Raw genomic sequence first — 22,703 nt, forward strand, 5'->3', positions numbered from 1 at the left:
TAAAAGGGCAGTATTCTTGCCGTTTCTGCAGATTCCTCTGTATTTTCCTATTACACTGAAGGAGCTAGTCCTTAGGTACTTCTAAGTTCCAGTTTTGCTAGAAGTGTGTTTTACATGCACTAAATGTCATTAAGGAGTTGAACAGGTTGTACCTAAACTTGGAAGAAAGGATACATAAATAGCTGGATTTTATTCTTTTAGCATCTGATAGAAAGACCTTTTAAAGGTAGCAGAAAGTCACAACTGACTTCAGTGAACATTGAGTCAAGCCCTAAACCAATAACTCCTGCTCAGCGATACCATCATTGAAATACTCTAATCAAGTGGATAGAAACGCTTTTGCAAAGGATTCCAATAATCATTTGTCTCAGCTTGGTTTCTTATCCTAGGTCCCTCAGCAGCATGACTGCTTTCATCTCTTTGCTGAGCTTTGCAGTAGCCTGAAGGATCATAAAATCCTTCAACCCTATGCCCTTTGTTGTATATAAGCGTATTCTTTGACAAACTGCCTGGAACAGAGAGACTTCAGCTAGCATTGAAGTCTATCTAAATAGGAATGTTTTGTTGTTCTTTTGTTGCTGCTGTTCTTGTTTTGTGTGGGAGGATGATATGTTTCTGCAACTTTAGAGACCTGTTACTGGTGCATTTGGTGTTTGAAAGCAGCTGGGTTCTTTTATCTCTAAACTTGCCAAAAGGAATTTATTCCACAAACCCTTTGGCATTTTCCAGAATATGCTGCCAACCCTGACTTTTTTTATATAACTGTGTAGCTTTTTTTTTTTTCTTTTTGTTGTCATCTTGTTTTCCAGGTATTTTTGGTATAGAATAAAAGCTTGAAAACATATGCATAAAGCAGGCACATTTCAAAAATAAGGCTGAGTTTTTGAAGAAAAATGGGGTGAGAGACAAAGGCATATCAAAACATAGACCTGCCAGGCTTTTAGGTTCAAACGTAGATCATCAGGTTCATGCTGTGGTGTGCAGAGAATTCTCAGAACTCACTTAGGTGAGTACCACTCACTCCATTAGGTGGTAATGGAGCACATGGAGATTGTTTCTGTGAAAATGAAAAATAATTAAGTATTGCATTGCCCATGCAGTGAACACTGCCATTTTGTTCCTCAGTTTTCTATGCAAATGGTTTTTATTTTGTTTGGATTGATTTTTTCAGTAGGGGTCTAATTCAGATTTCCCAGTGAAATAGGAAGTAATCCACATTCTGAACACTTGGAATGTCACCACAAATATTTCTGAGTACTGTAAATAGAAAGTCCAAAATTGTTAAAAAGGGCTTCTCTATTCAAACATGATACAGAGTACATACATAACTACAACTCATAAACTTCATAATATATAACCTTTGAAACCTTTGTTTTTCCTTTTGTTGGGATGTTTGTATTGTATTGATAATCTTAAGAAAGAATAGTGATGATAAGCAAGCTAATAATGCCCTCTGAAGAGGGGAAGCATGGGAAATTGCTGCCTGCATTGCAGTCTTGTCATATATTGGACTTGTGATTTATGACTGCTTTTTCAGAGGGAGAAGTATCTCTTGTCATTGCTAGGAAAGCAGCAGGAACATTCAGTACCAGGGGATGTTCAAAACAGTGCTGCCTGGCCCAGATGGACGACTATGACATGAATCATTGAAGAGGTCTGGGTGATAACCAAGGTCCTGGCGCTCTCCCCATAGATCTCTTGAATGCTGGGATATCTCCAGTCGATATTAATCAATGGGAGTGACATTTCCTCCACAGTGACACTCTGCACTGCCAGCTTCCTAGCCAGGCAGAACAGCTTAGAAAAAGGAGGTTGTCCTCACTTTTTCTTTATTCTGTATGATTACTTGTGGTGGGGTACTGGCACTTTGAAAATGGATCCAATACCCGTGTCTTAATAATCATCCACACCCATCAGAGCAGAATGTTTCATTTACTGCCAACTAACCTAAAATCTCCCGTAAGATAGAAGTGGAAGGATAATTTATTTACATGAGCCAAATATAGACAGCAAGTTAGTAGGTGCAGAGGCAAGCCAAAATAAATAAAAGCAAATATTTATATCTACCTGTATTTTAGGTAATCTTCAGCTAACAAGCAGTCAGAATACTTTTGTGCTTTAGGGCTGGGATCCAGTTCTTGAACAAAACTCACTGCTTTGGATTTAAATGTCACTGAAAAAAACCCTCTGTTTAGGGGTTACTTGTATGTGATAACTGACCAAACTTTTCTTATAATTCTGTTCAGATTCAAACGTTCCCTGTCTTTCTCTTTGTGTTTTCCTATGAGTCATCACTTCTTAGAGTTCAGTTTGAATATTCTTGTACCGGACAAGTGACAGTTCACCTTACTGTAGAATGCTGATGTATTTCGGTTGTTAGCTAGACAGAGTCATCTCCTTTCCAGATGCCATACAGGCTGGTTGCTTCCCTGGACTACAAACAAATCATAGCTCATTGTGAGATTCATTCTTTCAGCTGACTGATCATGTTCAAACCTCAGTATGCAGATCTTCAGAAAGCCACAGCCTTATAAACCAACAGTAATACTGGGTACAGGCATGTAAAAGAGATCAGAAGTTAGGTACGTTACCAATTCTTGAGGCTCATCATGCCAATAACCAGTGTCTCTGGTGAGACAGTGAATTTGGGATCAAGGGTTCCCAGGCCTTGAGAGATACCATTACAAGCCATTTTCTGAAGCAGCAGACAAAAAGTGATGGAAAGGATTTACTGTTGGAGTCAAGTTCTTAGGTGCTATATAGAACTACAGAAACATTGTACCAGTGACAGAAAAAGTGTTTTTCATGCTCTATTTAAACATACCCAGGATAAAAGTAGATTCTGCATAATTCAGGGAGAGGAGGAGGATTGCTTTCGTTGCTGCTGAGGACTAGAGAATGTAAAAGGGTTGGTTTTTTTTTTTATATAAAATGTGTTTTTGTTGAATTATTCAGCAGTAAAGTGTTCTCTCCATCCAGTAGGTATAAAAGTTAAGTCTGTGCACTGGTTTTCCAATGTGAAGGAGTTAGCTACTGCAGTACTGTGGTACGTGATAGTCTATTCCAGAGAGGATGTAGATCTGAGGTCAAAATGAAATGTTACTGTGAAGACCCTTGACCACTACTTTGTGATAGCTCCATTTTATAACGTTACATGTGAGAACAATTTTTTGACCTTTAAAGGTCCCTTCCAACCCTAACTATTCTATGATTCTATAACAAAAAGATTTCTTTGAGTTAGTAGCTCTACTCTGTTCTGTATTACCCTATGTCATTTCAGCTACACCAGAAAGACTGAATATTAGTGGAACTATGCTAATATGAGAAGAAAATATAAAATAACACTTATCTTGACTTTAGCTTCATATTAATATATATGTACTATTTTCCAATTTCTTTGCATATGTACATAGATTCATAGAGAGCTGCTTAAAAACTGTGTCTAGCACAGCATAATTGATAGGGAAAAGAGCCTTATGAAAAACTTGGATTTTATCAATTAGTGCTTATTGTAACTTTTTTGTTTGCAATGGAAAAAAAAAAACTTTTTTACTTTCTCCTTTGCTCTTATTCAGACCATAGACCCACTTCTTAAATATTGTGGATGAAAGCTCAACTGCTTTGAGGCTAATATCCCATTGACTTCACTGAAACTAAGATTTTGCTCTGAATTTATAACGTGGTAAAGCACTACTAAACCACACACACCATAATGTACACCCCAAATGCCAGTGGTTTCTTTTCAGGGACTGGCAAAAAATGCTGTTGCATTAAACCAGTGTTTCTGTTGTCAGATATCCAGCAGAACCTTTGTTGGTATGCAGAGGAATGTTAGTAAACATTCCACTCCCAGAATTGTTCATAATGTCAAATGGACAGTGTACATTTTTACATGTTACTTTAGATTTTAAATATATTTGCCTATTTGCAGTTCTTTGGAATTTACCTTTTATGAATACATGAGAGTCATCTCCAGTTGTCTAAAAATGTCAGTATTGTGTTTTTGCATAGTTTCAAAATATCACAATTTTGTATATGAGCACAGTGTTGGGTAACCAACCTCTGAAGATCTCTGTTACGACCTTCTCCAATGTATTTCTGATGTGTTTCAGAAGAGCTTTGTCTAGGCATAGAAGTGGAAGAATCCTTGGTGCTAAGACTTCCGAGGACAGTTAACTGTAAGTCTGGATGACACTTTCTCCCTAGGTATTGAAATAATTTTGTATAGAGCACTGTACATTTCAGAAGATTATACTGTCCATCAGTTTTGAATTGATCTAGGTATAAACTAATAATTGAAAATCAAAGAGTCTGTAATTAATACCAGCTTCAATCTGTACTGATCTACCATTGTAGTCATACAGAGTGGAAGTGCCAAAACAAACCTGGAGCTGTACTAGTGGAGCTGCTTCCAGACAGTTTACTAGGGTATGTGAAATAGATGTAGATGCACTGTGGCCAACACATTTAAGACTGCTGATGTTTTTTTCTTGGGTATACTGTGATTGCCCAAAATTACAGGCCACTTTATGGATATGATCAAACCAAACTGCTTTTTGTAAAGGATTCAGCTTGTAGACTACGCTCTTGATCTTATGTCTCCATATTTCAATGGGCTTTTATGTTTCATTCACTGAATTAAGGAAGATTACTTCCTGCAGTGACTTAATACAGAAGGGAGACTCTCTAAAGGTGTAGTTCTTCTTGCAGTCAAAAGATGGTAGTACAATTTTTATTCCAAGCAGCCAGCAACACAGAGCAATAGCTATGCATCCATTGTTTGCATTTATAGGAAGGGTGAAAATCTGTAGACGAGATCACAACCACCAGTTGCTTGTCAGGCAATGATTGTGACCATGATCTTCTCTAGTAGTTAGGAATTCTGACTGCGGCCATGATGATCAGGTTGGCTGTAGCACAGCTATTGAGACAGCTGGTGCCAGGATGGACATGTGTAGTGAAGGTCTTAATGAAAGGCCTAGGGTGTTGAGAGAACATGAAATTAAAATGTCTTTTTTACCATCTCTGATGTTTTCGATAAAGTCTCTAACTGATGTAATTAAAGCAGTAAGTTTAACAAGACCTAACTGGTGATTAGTACAATGTTAATCTCAAAGTATTTTATAGTGAGGTGTGAATAGTTCATAGCAAGAAAATGGTGCTTCTGTGGAAAACAGTACTAGAATTTCAATAATTTAAAAAGGAGAGAAGTCACCACACACTAACTGCCCAAACAGAGATTTAAGACAGGCTGTTCCCTGAGAAACATGGGCTCTTCCCATCACAGTTTATTTTCTAGGAATAAAAACCAAATAAGATGCTGATGCTAAAGAAAAGGAACTATTTATCTGCTTTTTTCCCTAGTCAACAATGGGATTTCAATCCTATTTTGTCTGAAATGAATCCTGTTAGAGCAGTTGTTTGCTTGGGCATGCTGCTGATTGTAGCAGAACCTGTAAAACTTATTTTACACAAGGGATACATTATGTTCTTCAGCAAAGAAGAATAATTTAGAATCTAATATTCCTAGCGCAAAAATATTTAGCTGCATCTGATACTGCATCTGAGCTGAGAAATCAGGAACATGGCTGCACGTGGTGTGCGCAAAGATTGTAATGGAAATTTTGTATCCTTGAGTAATATAGCAAATACCTCTACACACTGAGATGCTACTGTGAGTCTGCTTAGAAATAAGACTAATAACTTGAGATCCTATAGTACAAGTACTCTGCTTTTTGATGTGTAATATCTACTTCAAGAATTCCAGTTCTGCACTGCAGTGCCTGTAAAAAATGTGCTTACTCCTGATGGGTTAAGCCTAGGCACCAGAATTAGGCACCCTATGCGGTCAATAAAGAGCCTTAATTGACTTCAGCATAGAAGTAGCCAAAAGAAAACAGCAAGCACAGGACTTTGTCCAAATCTTCTTGCTTTCAGGAACCAAGGTGCAGTTGAAAGCCACACATTATCACATTTTTCTACAGATTTCCTTATGGATGTAATCTACTGCAGCAGGACTGTATTTTATAGAATCATAGAATAGTTTGGGTTGGAAGGGACCTTAAAGATCATCTAGTCCAATCCCCCTGCCCTCGGCAGGGACACCTCCCACTAGACCAGGTCCCTCAAAGCCCCATCCACCCTGGCCTTCAACATTTACAGGGATGGGGCATCCAGAGCTTCTCTGGGCAACCTGTTCCAGTGCCTCACCACGCTCACAGTAAATAATTTATTCCTTATATCTAGTTTAAATCTTCCTTCTTTCAGTTTAAAGCCATTACCCTTGTCCCTGTATCTTCTGTATTTGGAGAAGGCAAAACAAGTAGTATTTTTCAATTCTCTGGCTTCAGATTGAAGGGTACAATGAGATATATACCCAAAAAAAAAGCTGTGCAGGACAAGGCAGAAGCCTGTTTCTGGGGTGGATATGAGAGCACTATGCTGCAAACACAAGGGTTTGTTTTCTGTTCCCTGATTTCAGACTCAGCCTGAAAGCAGGAGGAAGTTTAAACTCCCAGAGTCAAAAGATTAGTTCCAAGCACTGGGATTACCTGGGATCTGTCTAAATAAATCTCTGTATTACCTAGGGAAAATGATGATCAGTGCAGACTCATACCTTTGATTCCTTCCCACCAAGCCAGAGCCCTCTCACTTTTAGAAATCAAGGAACTTTCTGTGCATGGAAAAGGATGAAGGAGAGAAAAGATACTGCTAATGTACATCATTGCAGCTCTTTCCTCCCTCTTCCAACAAGCTTTGCCTTAATTCACAGTGATTTCTGCAGCATTCTAGTTCTCTCTGGGAACTCATTTTTTCAGGCATGGCATAGTGTGTGGTTCCTAAATGATAAGTAATCGACTCAAATAGCGTATTTGGACTGGAGCGCTGGAAAAGATTGCTAACGAGTGTTTTGAATAAGTGCTTTCATCATTTCCATTCTACTTGGAACCCCCCCACACCCAGAAAGTTACTCAATTCATTCTAAATTGGAAGTAAAGCCATAAAGAGGTCTAACTAGCTGAATATGTTAGCCACATTGGAATATAATTCTCTTGGTGGATAATTTTGGTTTGTGTGTTTTAACTTGTTTTCCTGTGTTTAACAAGCATAAAGACATTCAAAGTAAGTAGTGCTGTTTGTGGAAAGTTCTTTCTGGATGTTGCTGGAGTCTGGAGACATCCATTTCAGTTCAGAATTTCTAGGGCACAAATGGTGTCACAGCAGGCGACAAAGTGTCTCCAGGCTGACTTGATGAAGCAGGAGAGCTAAACGTAATTATTTCTTGTTCTTTTTTGAGCTCCCAGGCTAAAAAGGCTAAATGAAGAAGTCATGAATGCTGGTTATTGTAATAGTGTTGTGGTACTAAGATGCAGGAAGAGTAGGGAAGGTGGATAAGGCAAGGACCAAATTATGACACCAGCTGCTAATTTGTTTTCCAAATAAAGCTATGTTTGACTTCCCTTTTACAGATACATCTTCCTGTGTGTATACCAACACCTCAGTTCCACCTGCTGTCTCTTACCTGCTGTCCTGTAGTAACTGTAAGCAAACCAAATAATTTTATTTAATAACAAAGACAGAGTAGACCCCTGCAAACAGGACACTGCATGTACTGTGTTTAGGAGGCTTTTGCTAGATATAACATAATTAAAACATGTCCAGATGTGGTTGAAATCACTAATGGGTGTCAAAGGCAGAACCTGCAGCACTGAAAAAAAGTCTTCCATGTGATTCAGTCCATGAGATAGTGAAGAAGTTGTGCTCTGCCTCTTCCATGTGGTGTTCTCTAAGCATGAGACAAATTCAACAGCATTTTTTTTTTCTTCCAAACTTATGTCAATAGATACAATCCATACCTTAGCAGAGGAATATGGAAACTTGGATAATTTTCTGCCTGAATTAGAAACCCTCTGTTCTATGGAGGCTTGCAGAATTGTCTCCTACTTTTCAATTTAATGTCAAATAGCTATGTGTCTGAATTTCCTGCCTATTTGGATAAAGTAGTGAGGCACAGATGAGGCTTTCACCTTTCACTTCTATGCTGCTATAATGTCAGACGGTGAGCGACAAATTTTACTCTTCTGTTTGTCATTACTTTAATGCAGCCTCCTGTGCTGTAGCTGTATATACCCAGTGTAGCTTCTTTCTTCTCTATCTGTTCTGCATCTACAAATCAGATCAAGATTGCTGGTTGACATTCTTCTTTTGATCTTATGGGGCTTTTTTTTTTTTCATTTCGGTTTAAAAGCATTTGATTTCACGTGCATTTTATTTGGACAGAATGGGTACAGTCAAGTGTCTATACCTAGTCAAGTAACACAATGTTAAATGGCAACATTTCAGGTAGGATGAATTTATTTGGTCTGGTGATGTAAGAGAAGATCTAGAAGCATGTGGAGTATTTTGGATTGAAAAGGGAAATACTATCATGCAATCTTTGTGACTAGAAATTCTACAGATCCACCACCATTTACAGCAAGGAAAATCATCAGGTTACAAGTAGACAGTAGAACTAGGAGGCTGGTTTAGGTCCAAGGTAACCTTGCCATGAATACAGACAGCTCAAGAGAGTTCTTGACATTCTGATATAATAATACTTGACCCAGTGAATGGGGGACCATTCTCAAATATTTCTTGAATAAACAATCTTAAGTGATGAGAGCTATGGACTTTGCATAGGAAAAAAGGCAAGATATTCTGACTGGGATGGACTGTTTAGTTCCTAGGTTGGCCCTTTGTAGGTCTCCTGATTTTTCTACTTCACTCAGCCCTCTTAGGAATAGACAGACTTGTATTTAGCTATTCACAGGGTTTATCTGAGGTGTACCACCTTGTTTAGAGGTGATGCTTTGCATCTTACGTTGTCATCATGTGTAATTGCACAGAGCATTCTATGTTCTGCTCTCCAGGCAGTTGAACATCATCTCTGCTTCTCACCCTAGGGAGTAACTAGTTCATTGACCATGTCATGCAATCATATCACAAAAACCTTGGGGACTGTCAGTGTTTAATCTGCCCTTAACAAAGCCTTCCAGATCAGCTTACACTATTTGTCACTGTTTTCTGGCCTGGCAGCCAGAGCCTTGGCAATGATTTCTGCTTCTAAAACAACGAAAGAAATAGGCAGACCTGCAGTTGGGAGCTTTAACTGAAACTGAAATCCATTAGAAACCCAGGCAGAAATCCATCTTTGATCTGTTTGCTATGTGTTCAAGGCTAGATGAAACCAGATTAGTTTTAATCCTCATAATGACTATTTCCTTGGCTGAACTCAGGCAAGATCCATGCAGGGACTGAGGCCTACTCTCATACAGGGCCTGCCTACTCTCTGGAGTAGACTAGAGTTCAGGAACCCGCAGTCTGGAGAGGTCACAGTGAGTGCAGCCTTGTGCACAGCACTATGGCTTATTAGTGACCATGCCCAGAGCCAGATTGTGTATTTCTGCACCGAACTCCCCAGCGTTTCTGGTTTATGAGTCAGTATGCAGATCCCTGGCAGCTCAGGCGGCCCTGCTCCCACACTGTAGACATAGCCTTAAGTACCTATTGGCCACCTCAAATGTTTCAGGCAGAAATGTAGGTCTTTGAAACCAGCCACGTAACCCAGGTGCCTGGAGGTGCAAAACAGCAGCAAGTGCTGAGCAACTGGGCATCTCCCTCACACCTAGACACATCAAGACCATCACAGAAGACACTCTGTGCCTGTCCTCTCTGAAGCAGTTAGTCTGGCATAGCTCAGAAAGCACCTGCTGTGTCCCTGCCATCAGGGACACAGAAACCTGATTCTACTCCTAATGAACAGCCAATTACTGAAGCAGAGATTAGAACTTTCAAGGTTAGTGCCTTAAACAACAGCCTGACTACTAAGCTACACAGTGGTCTTTGTTCTCTCCTGCACTCTGTTATTACAGCAGAACAGCAGCTTCACAATAACCTACCTTAGAATAACCTAAAAATATATTATTAAATAAGGGCGTGTTGGTTAAACTTTTATCTGGCTGCTAGTAGAGTTGAGCCTCAGTCTGTCATCTCTTGAGTACTGTAATTGCCTCTCATCTCTTCCCAAGTCAACTTTTGTGAGAAAGGGCAGTTAACTCAAGAGAATGTGTATGTTGGAGATGGGCATTTTCCTACAGCCCAGATGAGGATACCAAGTTCACGTACAGCATTTAAGGTCTCTTCCTCAGCATTTCGCAGTAGCTAAGTTAGACAGCTCTGTGCTAATCTGCTGGCTTTTGTGGGTGTCATTCCTGTGGACTGCTTAAGCACAGAACTCTTGGCAGGGGGATCTGCAGACTGCGAGGCACCTTGTGGTTTGGGATTGACACCCCTGCTGTGCCTCTTTGTGAATCTGTCTTTCCCTTTATTTACTGCTAAGATTTTTTTGCCTCATTCAAATCATGTCGATCCAAGTAGAAAGAAAGGAGGACCTTTTCTCTATAATAGGACTATAGGAGGAAAGAGAGTGCAATATCAAAAGCAGTATAAATCTGATGAGCAGTCAGTACCCTGGAAATATAAGAAGTTTGTCTATGTAAAAGCCTAGCATGGAGTTCAGTAAGGTGGTGCGTTGACTAGAGGTTTCTTTTGGAATAAGTAATGTAATATTGTACTAAAGGTTTCTATTGATACTTCTCCCTATCTCTGAGCAAAGCCCTATGTAATATTGTGTTGCTAATTTTTTTTTTTCATAGACTTGATGTAATGACACAGGAAAAGATGTGGGAAACATAGAATAAATACTGCTGGAATGGGTGGATGCCATTTTAAATAACCACTGGAAGTCTGCCTTTCTCAGCTGTATGGTATGCTGTAGGGTTGCTATCATATTCAGTGACATGTGCCAAACAATGTCCAGGTCATAAGAGCTCAATTACATTTTTTTCTGAGTCTATTCACTGAGAGACCATTATTGCAGATCCTGGGCTGTCAAGAGAAGCTTGGATTCCTGGAGTGAGCTAACTCCCTGCTGGAAGGAAACTAACAGCAAGTTCACAGGTTACAGCTGCATATCTGCGTGCGAGTCCTGCTGTGAACGCAAATCTTTCTTTTGTTAGTCTAACTGCCTTCTCAGCAGTATCTCAGCCAGGTCCCTTACAGCATGATCAGAAATCTGGGTAGCTTGAGATCCCCAGGTAGCGAAAAGCAGAGTTTAAGATAAAGAATGTGAGTGCTGTAGGTGAACTTACTGGAAGTACAGTGGTACTGGTGAGAGGCCCACTCCTGAGGCTGGTGCTCAGACACCCTGTCCTATGCTCAAGGAAGCTGCAAGTGTCCATGAATTGGATACACAGAGGATATTTACATAGATAAATGGAGGTGGATCCAAGTTCATACTGCCTCCACTCTGAGCTGCGTAGATGTTACTTAGCTCAGTCCAGAAGCCATGTCACCATGTCAGCTTTTGCTGTGCTGAAGCTGATAATCTATGTTGGGAGACACAGCTATGAAAAGTAATTGAGCTTTCTTGTTCTATGGCAGATGTTTGCTTCTTTTTTTAAAATAAGCTATTAACTTCATTGCTTTACCATGTTGTAATATTCAGTTAACAATTTGTACCTGGTACTGTCTTAGTGCAACGTAGTCTTTGAAGTTCAAGGTTTTACATAGCAAAAATGTCAGAACTACATGAGTTTAAGTGACAGCTTAGCTCTTTCTAATCTGCTTAAGGGATGTTTTCATTTTAGTGCTTTCCTTTTGAATAGATTGTCTCTCCTAGGGCCACTAAATATGTGTTTCACAAGACATTGTCTAATTGTTGTGTAGTTTTGTGTATAAGATTAATTCAGAAGTGGATGTAGATGTTTTGTTGAAAATATTTTCTAATTTTAGGGATTTTTTTTGTTTGTTTTAGAAGGCAAAAGATTGTTCATACCACATTGTGGTTGGTATGTTCTGTGGATAGAACATGAGAGCTGGAGCTCAAAGATCAAATGTCAGGGAGGCCTCACTCCTGTGTAGTGCTTGACTAGGAATATGGTGCTTGACAAATCATAAAACTTTTAGTCATGTAAGGTGCAGAGTGTCCTGGTGGTGCTGAACTTTCTCAAATCCAATTGAAGTTAACACCATACACCAAATCTCCTTTGTTTTTCTGTGTAAAAGAGCAATAATGTTTAATGTGTTCACATCTTAATATCACTTGAATTTCACAGGCAAAAAGGTGTCTGTGTGCAGAGCCTTTGACAAAATACTGCTCTGTGTGATTGTCAGAGTAGACCTCCTGTATAGGTCAGTTTGAGTATTCAATGCAATTTATGGGAGCAGTTTTCTTCTTTCGTTTAAAAGTTAAACTTTTCTCAGTACAGGGAAACCCCTTTGGAGGATTTTGTATTAGAAAATGACCCATCACTTGTGGTGCCAGTGGTGTTTTTTTGTGAAACCCTGGGCTTGGTCCTTGAACACCTGCTCAGAGAAGCAACATCCCAAACAACACCTCACCTCCAGGCAGCATGAATTGCCTTTGCAAAAGTGTCTCCACTACACAAGAAAGGAACATAAAAGCTGTGGGGTTTGAAGCAATGCTTCCTGCCTACTTTGTCCCACCTAGAGAGCCCCTTTGCACAGTGGAGTGTAGGAGGACCTTGTGTAAGTTTTGGGGAAATGTTCTGTAGGCAGAGTGCTCTTTCTTGTTCATCTTCTGATTAGGAGTGGAGAAGAAAAATCAGCCCCCATGTGTATTAATGTAGTTCATGCTAATAAAAGTTGCTAGATCGACAGTTCAGGAGAGATCTCGATCCACTGAGTCACAACATAGATACCTCAGAGCTAGGGTTTTACTAAAGTTTCCCCCCAATTTTTCAAACTGAAATCACTGATTTTTTTTTTTTTTTGTAAAGAGGTAACTTTGCCTTCTTAACTGTTTGACTTTTGATTTTTATTAGTGATAAAAGGATTATCTGCAAGGCTGGCTGCAGATAGGGGAGGGAGGGGAGACATCTACCTACCCATTTCACAGGGGTCACAAAACATCTGTGACATGACTACCACTTCATGTCATTCCCAACCCAGGCAGGTCTTCAGCAGCTGATTTAGAAGGCAAAGCCCCCTCACCCTGCCCAGCCCCATTACTGGAGCCCTAACCTTCCCATCTCCCCGGTACAATCTGGCAGATCTGCCCTCCTCACCATGCCTGTGGGCAGGTTTGTCTCCTCTGAGCTGAGACGAAAGTAATTTAAACAGCAGTGAGCCTATTCTGCTTCTGCGCCACTGCACGCTATGCCTCACTGGCTGACACAGCTCCTTTCAGGCATTTCCTCGAGTTTTAGCATAGCACGATTTCACAATGTAGAGTAAATGACTTTGAAGCCGATATTTCAGTTTTGAACAAGGTAGATGTAAGTGGTGTTTGGGCTTACATCATTAAGTGAGATCCTGGTTGCTGGAAGAATAAACACACAGGAAAAGCTCCACTCTATAAGATCCGGTATTGATTGCTACAGCGAGCCATAATGTCAAGTAAGTGCTTCGCTTCCTCCTCCGTTCCCACAAATGCTAAATAATAGACTTTGTTTACTGGAATTTACAAATTATTTTGTCTTTGTGAGTGATGCAATAACAGTGCCCCCTACACTCTCATTTAATCCGTAATATCATTTGGGGATTTTTATCCTACATTTCTAATGTAATTTTTAAATAACTGTATTTATTGATATTTCTTGCCCCCTAGACAGATCAGCTCTAATTTTTTTTTAATTAGAATTTCAGTGTTAGATTATTTTTAAAAAGAATCTAGGCCATATACATTATGTAAGGTTGCCATAGTAGCAGTTTCTCTGAGGGGAAAACCGACTGTCCCTCGTTTCCACAGAAACCACTCCCCGCTGAGACAGGTGCCTCTGAGGGAAGCGAAGGGAATATAAATGAGAGAGAAAAAGACGTGCACAGATGTCGTATGATCTCTGCGGCATCCCCACACTGTTGCAAATTCAACTAAACGTTTCTGAGTTTATTTTTAGTTTGTTGTTTTTGATTCCATGACTGCCACCTTCACTTGTCATGTAAACTGCCCACCCTTCCCTCACATAGAACTGGTTTGACAGCTAGAGGTACGGCAATGCTCCACCTTGGCAGTGAGCTGACCACAGCAGATACTAAAATCCAGTGCTCTAGGAGCCACTCTGCATGGGAGAATTTAGATGGTAAATGAGAACTTTTTCCCCTTTTTTATTAACTTTTTTTTTTCCCTGCAATAAGTCAGCAAAGACAGACAGGTATGGAAATACTTCCTTCCAGAGAGGAACCAGAGAGGACTGAAGCTCGACTAATTTGTCAGTTTGTGGTTTTATTCTTTTGGGGTGCAAGCATGTACTGCTAGGAAAAATATATGCTGAAAGATCAGGATGTAGTAAAAAGGAATTAACTCAAGTCCTAAGATTTGTTAACTGAGGAAAAAAGGAGAAATTTCTTTAATGTACTTTAATGTCATTGAGGATGGATTAACATTTGTGAAATCCCGTCGCACATTTTTTTCACACGTAGAGTTGATTTGTTTGGTTTTTTTTTTCAAGGGCAATAAAACCGTGACATTCATTCAAGGCTTAGTGCAGCCATAACTACAGATTAATGCGCTGGCTACTTCATCTTCATCCTGTCATCTCTGTTGCTTTATGGGGAAAGCAGGCTGACATGGTTATTAAATCTGGCAGCTGTGTTGTATGCACATGGGAAGCAAGTAGAGCACAGCATATAGAAAATGAGTAGCGTTCAGATAGCAGCCGCCTTTTCACTGCTGCAGGCTTGAGAGGCAGCCTAAAAAGCTCTTTCTCTTCTTTGTAATCACCAGTCGCTGGATCAGTGCGCAAATATCACAAATACAGTTGCAAATGTAAGTATTCCTTGCCTATGTGGTGCTTTTGGATTGCTAATTAGGGTTTCTACCTCACTGTTCTGCTTGAAAAAGCAGAGAGATGAAAGCTGAAAACATCCTGACAGGGAAAGCTTCTCTGCAGTATTGTTCTGGCTTTCAGTGGAAGAGCTGCTGAGGGAAAGGGATGCATGAAAGTTTTCTGGAACAAATAGTTTGCAGTTGTGCTTTTTGATTTTTGGGACGTTTGGTTGCCACACTGTCTGTGAGGGGAGAAGCCAAGTGAATGCAGGAGGTACTTCTATAGAGATGATTTTCTGCTTAGATTAGGTAATGTTAGATATACAGCAAGAAAGATGCTTCAGCAGTAATAGACGGCTTGTGAACGCATAGGAGAGAAATCTGCCATGGTATTTTTCACCTGGAATCTTTTCTTTAAAAATCCGTAAATGCAGACCTGGACTTATTAAGAAGCTCGACAGTACCTTATTATCAGAAGCGCAAACAAATAGTCGTCATAAGGGGCACCAGTAAGTCTGCATCTGACCTGATAAGAACAATGAACATAGCACGGTGAGCAATGCATGTTTTTCACCAATCTTGCTCTGTCTGTACATGAAGACCGTCTTTATCTGCTATGTGGCATGAAGGCAGGATAGTAAGGTGGTTGGGAAGCAGTGGAGTTGTACGTTTCTCAGTGTTGCGGTGATACTGTAAGGAAGAGCATTGGTATTTGCTAATGTTTTTGATCTCATAGCACTGAAGAAACAGCATTTTGGTTTTTATTTGCCTTTCTAATTCAAAGCTTCTGTAGTGCCATTGTCCTATTGAGTTTATGGTTTGTGAATTCTTACTGTGCTGTGAATGAAATCTGCTTATTGAAAACAGCCTGTGATCGGTACCAAGTATAAATGTCAGATAATTGCACAAGAAATGCAGGCTGTAGCTGATTTGTTTGTGTTGCCACATCACGTTTCTTGCTTTATTTACAGGTTTTGTTGTTTCTTAGGGACCATTGTGGTACTGTAAGTTTTTTATGAGCCATGTGAAAATGTCATTACCACAGTTAACAGGTGACTGCCATTAAGTGACTAAGCAGAGAGTATATATGTTGTGTTGTTTGCTGCACATAGAGGGCTGAACATATTCATGATATAACCCCCTTGATAATGCTGCTATAACAGCATTGATGTTTGGTCAATCTGTTTTTTATAAGCTGCTTTTGCAATACTTCAGCCTCGTGTTACAGACCTTCATGTAGAAATGCCTGTCTTCATAGCAGCAAGTGAAAGGTGATTTTGGAGCTTCTACTTCCTTCCTCTTGTCTCCTTTTTCCCCTCATATACAGTCAGAAATTAATCGCTTCCCTGAAACTTAGCTGTGAAAATGGTCATTTTTGATGACAGCTGTGGAGCTAAGCTTCCCAAGCCTGAGTGGCAGCCAGCCAACTGCTGAGACAAGTGGTGACCTTTCAGGACAATGTCTCTCACAAAAATGTCAAAATATTAAAATGGCAGACATCAAATGCCATGTGCATGGGGAAAAGTTGTCAGCTGGCAGGCTTTCAGCTGAAGGCAGTTAATCCACTGCTCGCCTGGATTAAACATTGAAATCCCCTGCCTAAGTCTCTAAAATGTAGAGAAATTATTAATATATGTCCTGAATAATTTCAGAGGTTCTTCTAGGAAGATCTGGCACACGGATGGAAAATTTCAGAGGTGTTTTATTTAAAATCTGCTCAAGCGTCTTCCTAACGGATGTCCAGAAAAAAAAAGTATCTTCTTGCCTTTTCTTTTGCACTTTGCATTGTATACCAGTTTTCCTCCCAAATCTTTTATCCACGACTTAAATGGATCCTGATGAAGCCTAAGCAAAGTGCATTGATGCGCAGCAAGATGCTGAAATTCTGATAGTGTGTGCACTGACTTTTTAGGCATATGCTCACTGAATATTAAACAATCCCCTGCAGTTCTTGGTGCTGCAACCCAGAGCTGAAACCTCATTTGCTATTACATGCCTGGATGCTTTTTAACTTTCTTTGAAAGCATTGAGGTGTGAGCATTCCCATGCTCACTGGTGTATTAGCTTCTCAGATACCTTTACCCCTCCACGGTAAACAGATCAGTAACACCATGACTGCCTGCTTTGTTGATTTTCACCTTGCTGCATAAATAGTTCTGGGAGGTGTGAAACTGCCTGATCCTTTCCCTTGGTCTGTAGGAAAGCCAGGCAGTGTGCATGGTTGATCAGGGAGCTAACCTGTTCACCTTGTGGTTGACCTCACTTGGAGATTAAGAAAGGGTATACCAGCAACTGCACCAGACCAGTCTTGTCTGGCCAGTTTGCAACTCGTCACAGTTCAAGAGAATTCTCAGTATTCTCCATGCAAAACACAGGGTGAGCTGCCAACACAGGTAACCCCTGCAGAGCAGTCAAAGGCCAGATTTAACAGTGCCAAATCCATTGTTACTTACCAAGATGCTGAAAAGGAATATAGTCCTTCCTAGTATTTATTTCCTTTTTTCCTTCCCTTTCCAGACAGAAGTTGTGTGTCACTCCAAGTTCTCTCTCTTACTACAAGCAAGCAACTTTTTATAGCTGTGGTTTAGTGTTCTTCACTTTTACTCTTCTGCTCCTAGAGGAATTGTGTCCCACCCTCCCTGCCCTTTAAAACTGGGAACATTGCATTCTATCACCACCTTCTCTCTTCTGTAGTCATAGGAAAGACTAAGTCTCCATGTTGTCTTTTCTTTTCAGTCAGTATTCTCTGATCACTTCTCCTTTCTCCTAATTCTCTACAAGAATTACAAAGCAAATGAGGTAGGTAAGGATGAGTTCCCATAAATATCTTACAGAAATTAAACCTTCCTCCTTCCCTTCCTTTCTCCCTTCCTCCTGTCTCCAAATTTCTACCTGCTTTGCTACAAGCATTTCTGTGATTTGAGACTAACTAAGACTTAGAAGTCTGTTTGGAAGAAAACCATTATGCTCATCTAGTTGAGGAATGAAAAGGTAACCAACATACCAATTAATGTAACTTATCACAACACAGATACTTAGGCTGAGTTTTGGATTTTGATCTTCAAACAGCAGACCACATGTAGGCACAATCTATTTAATCATCCCTGAGAATGTTAAAGAAAAAATAAAATAGAGATGCTACTGTTTTCTGTGGCCTTTGTATGAAGAAAAAATCTGAAGAAAGTAACTGAATATGTTCATCAGAAGCTCTAATTTCTTTTAAATGCAATTATACAGGGCTTGGTTGTTTCCTAAGAACCTGTGCAGTGTCAGAGCAGTTCATTAAACATCAATCATTGTACCTGATATGAAATCTGGACTTGCATCAATGACATTATCTATTTATTCTGCATTTATATTATTACTACTCTTTACTATTTCTGTAACATCTAGGAACACTTTCATTGGAAGGTCACTGAGCAAGGTACTGTATAGAAACAGAAGGTAATTCTTGGTCCCAGACTGCTTACAAGCTATTTTAAAAATAAAGCAAAAACTCCTTATTATACAACTACCACCTTTCTTGTTTGGCTTTTTATCTGAATTCAGAATACAGATGTCAGTAGTATGTTATAACCAAGTTGGTTGTCAGGATACCAGAGTTTGCCTAGACATGGGTTTGAAATTGCATGTAATTAAAATAAGAAAATGACACACACTTGCTGTGACCTTATTTCAAAGCTTTCTTACTGATTCACTTGGAATATCTCCCTTAGGCTGTTAATGTTTAGCTATTAAGTTACTGAAGTATATTAATTGAAATAAACTCAACTGACCAAAACATGACTGTAATTACAAAATAGTTGAGGGCCACCAATGAAGATTCCTCTTAAAATCATTAAGACACTATTGTCAATTACTAAGTTAATAAGGCTTATGATAAACTTAATTGCTAAGGTAATAATATTAATTATTAAGTTTGATGAAGCATGTTTACCTGTGGTTATTAACAGAATGTAAATTTAAATGTTAATTATTGGCATGAAATAGCAGCAACATGACACATGACCATCAGATGATAATTGACTCATCATGGACCATGTACTGTGATTCCAGCAAGTGGACAGTGGGGATCATAATATGGGAGAACAGTCTTAATCTGTATTTTCTGTAGGACCGGTTTTTCCCAACTCTCTGCTCCTTACTCACCTTACGAGTAGATTTTAGGAGGTCACACATCTGTTAACATCACCTTTTCTGCTACCTTTTGTTTGAATGGTGTGATGTAAGGTATGCAGTAGTTTTTATACCTATAAACTAGAACTGAATCTGCCATCTGTAACCAGTCAGAACAACTCTCTAGTTTACAAAGCTATGCTATAATACACTATTTCATTCTGAAGGTGTATCATTTGTTCAGTTTGTACACTCATATCATCCTTCACGGAGCAAGGCTGTAGCATGTGAATATAAGCTATAACTTAACTGAGCAATGTAACTGACATAACTGAGCAAAATTGCATCATTCTTATTTCTGGAAATTTATATTGCACAAACCACTATGATTTCTAAGTGCCATTTTTATTATGAGGTCATAAACCTAGTTGTTTATGCAGGAATAAAAAATCTAAATAATCCCAGAGGGCCAAGTTGCAGTTTTAAAGATAGAATGCCTTGAATTTCCCAGGTTTTTTTAATTTCAATCTGCATTGACACTGCAACTTATATAACAGTGGTGACATATTAAAAACTAACAGTGGACATTGGTGTCAGGCAAAATTTAAATATATTCTGACAATGCCACTGTTGTCTTTTCCATAAAGCAGCTGAAAGAATCTAAATGAATGCAAGCTGCCAAACATGAAGGGCTATTGTACTCATCAAATGTGGGTTTTTCTGTTTTGTTTTTTTTTTTTTACATAGAGGGAACAATGAGTAAAACAGTCTGAAAGATTATTTGCAGGCATGCAATTAATCATAAATCCAGCTTGATCTGGATGGATAAAGCAGTAGTTTATCAATCTGGCTAGCTAGTACTTTGAAAGGATTTTGCAGAACTCATTAGTTCAGGAATATTAAGACAGGTGCCTCTTTTTTTTTGTAAGACAATAATATGATTCCCAAATGGATAAGCTAGAAGGTCAAAGGCAAAATAATTTATCCCCAGGAGTGGTATGGATTACTGTTAAGAACATTCTGAAATCCTCTCCTATCATTCATATATTTCAAAGCATTCTTAAAAGTAATGACCTAATTTTAAAGATAGTAAGTCAGAAATAAACAAATCACTGCAGCTTGTTTGTATTTTAGAAAGATGGGTAGTCTTAATTTAAAGGAGGCTTTTGAGTCTTCTTTGCATATCTAGGGGAGTTATTCAAAAAAGTTAAATAATTTTTGTATTCTGTTTCCCCCCTCCCCTTCAATTCAGTGGGAATTCACTCATTCAAGGGGCTTTTTAAGAACTGAATGTACAGACTGAAAGTGAGCTACTTCTGTTGAATGCATTGTAATGAACCAGCTCCCATTCTTCTTTGGATGGAAATAGTCACTGAAATATGTGTCTTTGGCTCTGTCTTGGCAGAATGCAGAAAAGTAGTTCCTCTTAGGTGACAGGGCTAGTTTTTTGAAAGAGGAGGTTGACATTGACTCCCTTGACAGTGTTGCCCTACTGACATATCTGAATCCATAGGTTGTTATAGCTTTGTTACAGTATGTGTAGACCTCTGACAGATTTTAAATTAGTCATTAGTTAATGCTGAGGCATTACGTAATTGCTATGTAAAAGTGAAGCAATGAGGCTGAAAATTGATTAAAGAATTACATCAACTAACACCCAAATTATTTTAGCATGTTTGGAGTTCCCAGGGCAATATACATATTGACCTTGGGCAAAGATACAGCCACCCTACAAGTGAACGTAACTCATACTGCATATTCTCGTGACAAAATTTTAACTCAAAAGAGCTTCCAACCATCAGTGTTCCTACCAGGTGGAGTAGCCAAAGTACTCTTTTTCTCTATAAAATTAAGATTGTGCAATTTAAAATGAGAAACAGCTAATTTGTTCAACTTGCTTTGTTTTTAAGAGCGTGCTGAGAGTTAACAGAGTGAAGCCTTTAACATGGATAGCTTTGTATAGTGCTTGTAATGAACACCATGCTACGGACACCGAAGGTCTTCTAGAAGTCAATAATTTTCAATGAGAAAAGTCATCATTTTCATTGCAATTATTAGAATACTTGTGATGGTTTGCTTTGATTCTGACCTTGATTGTTCATGCACTGAAATAATAATTGCAGTTAATTACTTTTTCCAGAAATGTTCATTTCTTTTTCAATATCAGAGTAAGGGAGTATCACCATGCAAAACACTGTTATTTTTATTTCTGGGGAAGTATGAGTTTATCCTCTTGGTGCAACAAAAGGCCACATCACTGACTTAGGGTAATGCTTTTAAAAAATGGTTTTGTCCTAAAAAATGTCTTCTGGCTGTGCTTTATTCTTGAAGATGTGAGGGCAGTTAGACACAGAGAGGACCGCACCTGATTGCAAGTGCTGTGGAGAGCAGAAAGAAGAAATCTCTTTGATTGTCTTTGATCCTCAGCCAGGTAGCCTTAAGAGAAATCAGAGCTGATGTTATGCAGCCATGATTTATGGAGCTGGGAAAAGATTGCTTAGATCCTTCAGCAGCAGAGACCCCACAGTACCCTCACCCTGTCGTCTGAAAAGTCTTTTCATATAAATATACTTCCTCTCTGTTTGTCACTGAGGAAAGTTTGAGTGTTACTAGAGCAACAAGTGGCACAACATGTCTATGTCATCTTCTGTGCTTCTGGTGAACTAAAGGTGTTTATAAAGAGAGCTCGAGAGAGCCCTTCAACTGATTGGTTTAATCCGGTATGGAGATTAAAAGTAGGTATAGGGCTGCCTATCACACTGACAGTGCAATTCTCTAGGTCAGTGGATTGCTGTTCCTTTACTGGACTGTCTGCCAATGGGTATGTGTACAAAGAAGTCCATAGTGGTTTGTTTATCTACTGATTCAGAACAGATGCTCAACTAGCACAACTTTCATGAAGGAGGAATTGATAAAGAGTGCAGCTGGGGTGTGGATGGTACAAGAAACTCCATCCGTCATTTTCCAAAAGGCACAATGAATGGCTTAATTGTTGTTACTAACAATTGTTGGCCATTTTATTTGCTATAGACAAAGTATGATCCCACTAAGAGCCAGCTTGGAGAAATACAGTGACAGGGGAGTCTCTTTTTTCCATTCACTTGGGTTCATTCACTGAACAGATTCCCCTGGCTCTGTCTGGACCAAGACCTTCCACTATTGCGTACCCACAAAGCCCACTTCTTGGCCACCGTGAGGTCTTGAGCTGGCTAATATGGCTGTAAATAGGGAAGGAACAACCCTGACAGTGAGGAAATAGTGTTAGTACAATATGCAATAAAAAGAGCAGTATTTCGTGTTGGGAAATTTTTGTAGGACAATATGTAAAGGTACTGTCTTCTGAGGGAGCTGCCCATGAGAATATTTATCCTCATACCAGAGAGTTTTCTTCACTGCCTTGTTAATTTAATCTGTCCTCTTTTGTTGAACTGGGTTTGATGTGTCTTGTTTAATATCTTCATCTGCTGCAAGATTTATACTTGCAGCCATCTCAGGCACAACCCTTTATGTAAATTTGACTGCAGTACTGGTATCTCTAGAGGACTTTACAGAGTATTTGATTTTTTTTTTATTATTATTTCTTGGAACAAAACATCTGAATGAGGTTTCTATTTTTATCTTTTTACATGTTATCAGTCTTCTCTTTGTAATTGTTGATTGAGCCTTGCTATATAGGGGAGGAGAAATCAGTCTTATGAATGATGAAGAAAGGACTTTTAACAAAATAAATGTGTGCATTGTTTGGTCTCACCTAATCTCT

The 22,703-nt window shown here is 39.2% G+C and overlaps 1 protein-coding gene across 2 annotated transcripts in view; it reads left to right on the forward strand.

Moving 5' to 3' along the window:
• Nucleotides 1–14,712: 14,712 nt before the first annotated feature.
• The window catches only part of TRIM2 (tripartite motif containing 2), a 90,561-nt gene continuing 82,570 nt past the window's right edge, over nucleotides 14,713–22,703 (forward strand). The window contains exon 1 of one of the 2 annotated variants that reach the window (XM_086746110.1): nucleotides 14,713–14,827. The gene's annotated coding sequence lies outside the window, so the exon portion shown is untranslated. Of the gene's footprint in view, nucleotides 14,828–15,280; nucleotides 15,380–22,703 lie in introns of those variants that run through there. The other variant, XM_086746111.1, reaches the window with a different exon arrangement.

This window comes from Chlamydotis macqueenii, chromosome 4 (genome assembly GCF_036417535.1).
Source record: "Chlamydotis macqueenii isolate bChlMac1 chromosome 4, bChlMac1.mat, whole genome shotgun sequence".
Taxonomy (NCBI): Eukaryota; Metazoa; Chordata; class Aves; order Otidiformes; family Otididae; genus Chlamydotis; species Chlamydotis macqueenii.